The sequence below is a fragment of the Sinocyclocheilus anshuiensis genome, unplaced genomic scaffold (genome assembly GCF_001515605.1).
Source record: "Sinocyclocheilus anshuiensis isolate Anshui unplaced genomic scaffold, SAMN03320099.WGS_v1.1 scaffold607, whole genome shotgun sequence".
Lineage (NCBI taxonomy): Eukaryota > Metazoa > Chordata > Actinopteri > Cypriniformes > Cyprinidae > Sinocyclocheilus > Sinocyclocheilus anshuiensis.
Window position 1 is genome coordinate 882451 of NW_015552591.1, and position 7132 is coordinate 889582.

The following is a 7132-nucleotide window of genomic DNA, read 5'->3' on the forward strand; positions in this document are numbered from 1 at the left end:
ATGCACCAAGAGCTTGTAACACTCCAAAGAGAAAGGAAAACTTGAAATCGCATCATATGACCCCTTTAAATTATACGCTAAATAAGAAACTAAATCTGCCAGCAGGTGGTGATAAATGTAATTCATTCGATTCGTTCAAACGGCTGATTCATTCAGGAATGAAGTAAACGGCTCTCTTTATGAATGGGCGAGAGAATTTAATTTTTTTGGGTGAACTATTCCTTTAATGTTATTATGATTATTATTATTATGAAATTATACTCTAAACAAGAAACTAAACCTGCCAGCAGGTGGCGGTAAATGTCTTAATTCGATTCGTTCAAACAGCTGATTCATTCTGGAATGAAGTAAATTGTTGTTTATGAATGGGCCTTTGAATCATTGATTCACACAATTCGTTCAAAACGCAGATTCATTCAGAAACTAAACACTGCTGTGTTGCTTGAAGACGCACAACAATTCTGCTATGGCTTTAAAGGTAATATATTCTTTGCAAAATTGAGCAAAAACACATAATATTGTTTTTAAAATATAACACAATATCAAATTCTTATTTGCTGAACTGTTGTATAAAATCACATTTAAACTTGATATTCGTGATATTCGGGACAAAATCAGCACTCGTGTAATACTGCTCTCGCTGCTCGTGTGATATCGTATGATAAAAATATGCGACAAAAACATACAGGGGCATTTTTGCACCAACATCTTGAATTTTAGGGCATAACTGCATTTATGGAGTTGTTGCCCTGGATCATATTTGTCAACAGTCAAATGTGAAATGTAAGATGATGTACAGGTCTGGGGGCGGGGCCAGTGCGTTAACTGGGTTCAAATATTTTAATCGCGTTATTTTTTTATAACTAATTAATTAAGTTAACGCGTTAAACTGACAGCCCTACTTAGGACATTATATAACCGATGACTTGTCTGATTATAGGGACTGTCAAGGTTTGGGTAGAGGGATGAGGCGAGGACTCAATTGCAGGAGGAATTAGGGCTTTTAATAGAAAAATAAAACAAAACAAACAACAAAAACTACCCCGTGGGGGAAAAACAGGCTGGCAAGGCAAGGCAGGATCAGGACAGGACACGACACGACACGACAGGATACATTAGATCTTGATACGATGACGAACTGACACAGGACTGCAAACACAAGGAGAATAAATAGAGAGCAAATTAGGAGGGTAATGAGGGAACACGTGGGGCAAATTAACCAACAATCAGGTAACAAGATGGGTGGGACATGAGAGCACATGGCACACAGGAAACAAGGACAAAAGCCAAGTGCTCACACAAAACAAACACAAGCACATGGCCAGCAAAACAATCACAAGCCATGTGCTTGAACAAAACAAGACACGAACACGCAGCTAATGAGAAAACTCATAAGCCGCGTGTTCCCACAAGACAACAAGAAAAGCACGCGGCTGAACACAATACACAACACACGTGGACAGAAGAGCGCACGGCCGAGCGAACTCGAGACCGCACGCTCCCACAACAAACAGAACATGGAGCGTGAGTGTCCGGACCCCGACACGAAATTGAAACTCAACAAGACATGAGTGCCGGGATCCGAACATCACGCTCCAACATGAAACAGGACACGCAGACGAGACACTCACATGAAAACAACGACACGACGGGAGTGTCAGGGCTCTGTCACAAAACCATGAATTACACTAGACCGACGTGACAGAACCCTGACAGGGACAGTTACAGACAGTGTTGTATGATGTTTGCACAAGCTAATATGCTGATTCGCAAATTTAGTATGTGCTCAGGATCTCTTTAGAGCATATTGTACCCTATGTATACTGCCCATTTGTGGCAGCATTACATAAAGAGCAGCATGCCGAAACTCAGTGTAGCACATAATGATGGAATGAGGAGCAGTGCAAGCCAAATATTTGTCAGTGTTGGCGTGTATGTGTAGATTATCAGACTCTGCAAACAGTATAATTTCAACACTGATGAACCCGGTGTTGTGCCCATTTTCGACCCCCTGCCAAATTATTACCACTCTCGTTGAAATCGCTATCTGATTGCCTAATCCTAACCCCACCTCTAATCCTAACCCCTCCCCAACACCTAACCCTAAACCTACCAATACTAGGGGGGTAATAATTTGGCAGGGGTCAGAATTGGGCACAACACCGGCACTAAATTCAGTCAGATTTTTCTCCAGTTTGTGGAACCATTGGCATTTTAGCCTATATGTAAATATGCGATATTGTGGTTTCTGTCTGTCTTCATTATTTGTCCGTATTATTGTTTGTGTTTTTGGAGCATGTGTGTGATTGATTGATAAACCTAAAGACCATTTTCTCACCAATTAATTTAAATATGAAACTACCTTATAGCTTGCTGTAAAGAAAAAGTTCGTTTGGAAATGGTTGGGCCAGGATGGTGCTATCACTCTGCATGATAGTGGCACATATGCTCAACAGTCTTGATATAATCTTTGTTATGACTGATATTTCACATTTTGAACTTTGATTAGAATAGATTTCATCATACAAAGTGATACACACATGAATTTGTTAAACATCACATGTGGGGTTGATTTATAAATAAATAAATCGGTAAGACTTTCTATGAAGCCCATTTTTATAACACATTATAAGGGTATTCTTAAGGCATTATAATGAATGCATAATGCATTATAAAAAACGTATATGTTGTTTCATCTCATAAATAATAATAACAAAAACTATAATACATTATAAAACGTACTTATTTGTGGTTCTAACTTTTATGAGTATGATTATTTATAACACACAATAAACACCACGGTAAATCCACTTAATTTATAATGAATTATAAGTCTCATATCTTAAAATTATTTATAAGATCTGTACAGTATCTTACTGATATTACAATAAGTATAGTTAAAATCAAAAGTGCCATATTACACATTCATCTGATCAGATATCTGATCTTATGGCTGTTTGATAAAAAATTATATTTTTATTTTTGTTGTTGTCATTGTTGTTGTTATTATTTATAAGTAGTCTTTGTCTGCTTTAAGTAAAGTAATGAGTTAACAATGGCAAAATATGAGACTTATAATACATTATAACTATGGGAAATATAATTCATTGTAAGTTAAGTGGATGCATTGTGTTCATTGTGTGTTATAAATCATCATAATCTTAAAAGCTATAACCACAAATAAGTAAATATTATAATGCATTAAAAATATATATTTTTTTTTTATAATACATTATGCATTCATTATAATGCCTTAAGAATACACTTATAATGTATTATAAATATGGGCTTCATAGAAGTGTTACCGATAAATCAATTACCTTTTCAACAGGCGTTCCAGTAGGTTATTTTGTTTGTGCAAAAGATGATTGAGCTGCAGCTGGTCAGATTTTTGGAAATCACACAGAACAGAAAAAAAGTTATAATTTCAAAACAAATTAATATCAACTTTGCCAGCCCTAGTAAGTACTATAACTAAAGTGCATCTGTACATTTAGGCCATTAGAAGAGCTTTTTAATATGTTCATTGCTCTTATGAGGGTCATGAAGAGTGCAGAGGTCTGGGTCAGGGATCTGTACTCAGGGCTAATAAAGGCCTTGATTCCCTCTTCACAAGTCTCTATCCTGTCTCACCACCCCCTCTCCACCCTCCCTCCGACCAGTGTGCTGTTGCTGAGCAACGTGTGGTCTACTGTTGGCGAGCATGGCTGTTTGTTCCCACCGAGCTGTGCTGAGAAAAAGGGAAGACACAAATTGGTAAACGGCAGCCGCAGACCCAGGAGGCTGTGGATCAATGTCTGTACAAACAAACTCTGGCGCGCACTCGCTCTCTCTCTCATACTTTCTCTTTCACCCTTTCTCTCACCTCTATTTCATCAGCTCTGTGTTAATGATTTGGTTAGTCTGTTTTAATAATTCAGTTCAGGCAAAAGAAGCTCTCATCTCAATCAGAATGATTTCTTCCTCACATAATCCAAAACAAACGAATATGAAATGGAAAGAAGCACAAGCTTTAGCTTTAGCTTGTCTTTAGCTTTACATTTGGATTTTAGTTCGTAAATATGAACTCCCAATGTACTGATCAAACAGACGCAATAAACTGAAGTGCTTCAAGATACGGCTATTCTAGACTGAGAACATGATTGATTGATTCAGCTGAAATATCTCTTGACCTTTGGCCTTGACCTTGATAGTTTAGTCCATGAGAAGAAAAAAATGAACGATAGTGTTGGTCAAAATTCCAAATGTGCTTCATTTCAATTAATTAATTGGAATGGTCACACCACACAGAAAGTTGAATTGGAAATTGAATTGTAATGGCAGGAAGTGGAATTTACTAAATGGCAAGTTTTCAGTTTTGGCACACAACCCTGTTGTAAATTGTACATTTAATAATAATAATACTTTTTAAAAACATACACTAATTTACTTTTTAAAAATATAAATACAACAACAGTTATTTTATTATTTTTATATTTCATTTTATAAAATAATTTTAAATGATATGGTCAGCGGTTGTCCACTGTCCTTATAAACTCTTCTGTTTTTGTCATTGTGATTGTCCTTATTCCTTTATTGTGGACTTTTGTCCATTGCTTGATGGTTCAAAATGATTTTACAGACAACCCAGAGTATATTGAAAGTAGCTGTCTGAAATAGAATATATATATATATATATATATAAAACTTGCCACAACCTCAACCCTAAAACTTAAACTGACAGCAGGGCCATGACCGAACAGAAATAGAGCAAGAATAAATGACTTAAGAATAAAAACTTGCAGCGGTCGGAAATGTTTGTCCTCTTTATACATGAAAGCCCAGCTGTTCTGTGTCTGTTTAATATCCTTGCTTTTGTTTTCCCACTGTCCACCTAAAAAGATCCTCAATACAAAAACGCATCAGTAGTAGACAATGACCAAATTCTAGATATCATTTTTGTCCCCTTAAGGGCCATCCGTAGGAAAAAAACACCATTTCAAAACAAATTCAAAATGAAAATGAGCTATGAATCCCTTTATGAAGGTCCACGACACCATCAACAGACAAATGCAATACTAACTGTTTCTTTTGCCACAACTATAAAAAAGAATGTTTCAGCCACGTCATTAAAGTAACAGTCTATGCCGTTTTCAGGCAAGATGTTAGTCTAGTCAACTAGACATGTTTTTCTGTTTCACCTCTGATCCAAATTGCTTCATTTCCATGATCAGTTCCCAACTGATGAATCCACTTGGATGTGTGCTGAAACATCTTGACCAAAAGAAAAAAAACATGCCCAGTTGACTAACTTCTGTAGTAACGTAACAGCCTTTGGCCACTAGATCTGTACTGGCTTTTCCAAACGGCCACATATGGAATGAAAATGCCCAACAGCCTTCAAAACACTCACTTCAAGTACACAAATGCTTAATGACGGTCTCATCTATGATATCAAAGTTTACCTATCAAAACATTTCTTTAAGATTATAGTTTTATTCTAGGAATTTATTTACTTTCATTTACTACTTCTGCCATCTTTATTTTAACCATACAAAGATATCTACCTGACTGAATATCACAGAAATAGACATGTTGTCTGAAATAACTGTCTCTGTGACAATTCTACCTTCTCAAAAAAAAAAAAAATGAATTAGAGGGGAGGGGGCCGCACTTTTTCAGAAATAGAAATACTCTCTGTTTTTGAATCATTTTGCACATTTGCTGACCTGATTTTGGAAAGGAAAAAAAATAAAAAAGATTCATGTAATTACATTTTATTTTATTAAATAATTTTAATTCTGAAAGGATGCATTATATTGACAATTAAGACTTTAACATTGTTACAAAAAAAATGTATTTCAAATAAATGCAGTTCTTTTGAACCTTCTGTTCATCAAAGAATGCTGGAAAAAGTCACATGGTTTCCACAAAAATATTAGGCAGCACAACTGTGTTCAACATTGATAATATTAAGAAATGCTTATTGAGCACCAAATCAGCATATTAGAATAAATTCTGAAGGAACATTTTATACTGAAGGCTGGAGTAATGAAAATTTAAATATATTAAAATAGAAAATGTTATTCAATTGTAAAAATATTTTGCAATATTTCTGTTTTTACTGTATGTGTTTGATCAAATACTCAAACTTCTTTCAGAAAAGTTAAAAAGCTTGAATCTTGTATTGACCAATCGGCATAAATACATCAATCAAATAAAAAATCATGTACATATGTAATGAATGTTTTGTACCATGTTTTTCAAAAACATGTATCAATAGCAGAAAAAAAAAAAAACATTTTATTTATATCTAACTCCCTCACCCTCACCATGTTCAATCTGTCTTCTTGAGTTGAAAACAGCATAATTATTTTCTTTTCTGTCCCTATTAGTCAACTTTCCGTGTCTGACTTCTCCCGTCTTCAATAACATGTTGTGATCATGTGTTAGGCCAAACGGCCTGGATCCCATATGCACTGTATCAGTGCCCGAGTACTTCCATGTGCACAGGACTGCGCCAGAACCAGGGTTCCAGATAAACACAGAGAATGAGAGTAGAAAGGAAACAGTACCATGCCTCTGTCTCGCTGGCTGGTTCTGTTGATAGAGGCAGACGCACAGCAGCAACAGCAGCTGTAAACATCTGCGGAACGCTAAAGGCCAGAGGCTCTAGATGTTCCTCAAAGCAATACAGCATGCCATAAATTACAGCATTGACACTTCATAGCAATTAGACTCGAATCATTGAGACATTCTAACTGGAATTTATTATATTTCTAAAAAAAAAAAAAAATAGAATAAAAGGGGATAAAATAGGTGGGGGTTTTTTTTAGACAGTGTAATGTGCAAATTTAAAATGACAGGAATAAGAACTGATGTTTTGTGCATATATATATACAGTGCTGTCAGACGATTAATCACAATTAATCTCATCCAAAATAAAAGTTTTTGTTTACAAAATATATATGTGTGTATTGTGTATATATATATATAATATACACAAACATACATATATATTTTTTTATATATATTTACACATGTATATGTGTAAATATATATAAATATATATTTAATATTTATTTTCTTTATAATTTGATAAATTATATATATATATATATATATATATAATTTATCAAATTATAAAGAAAAT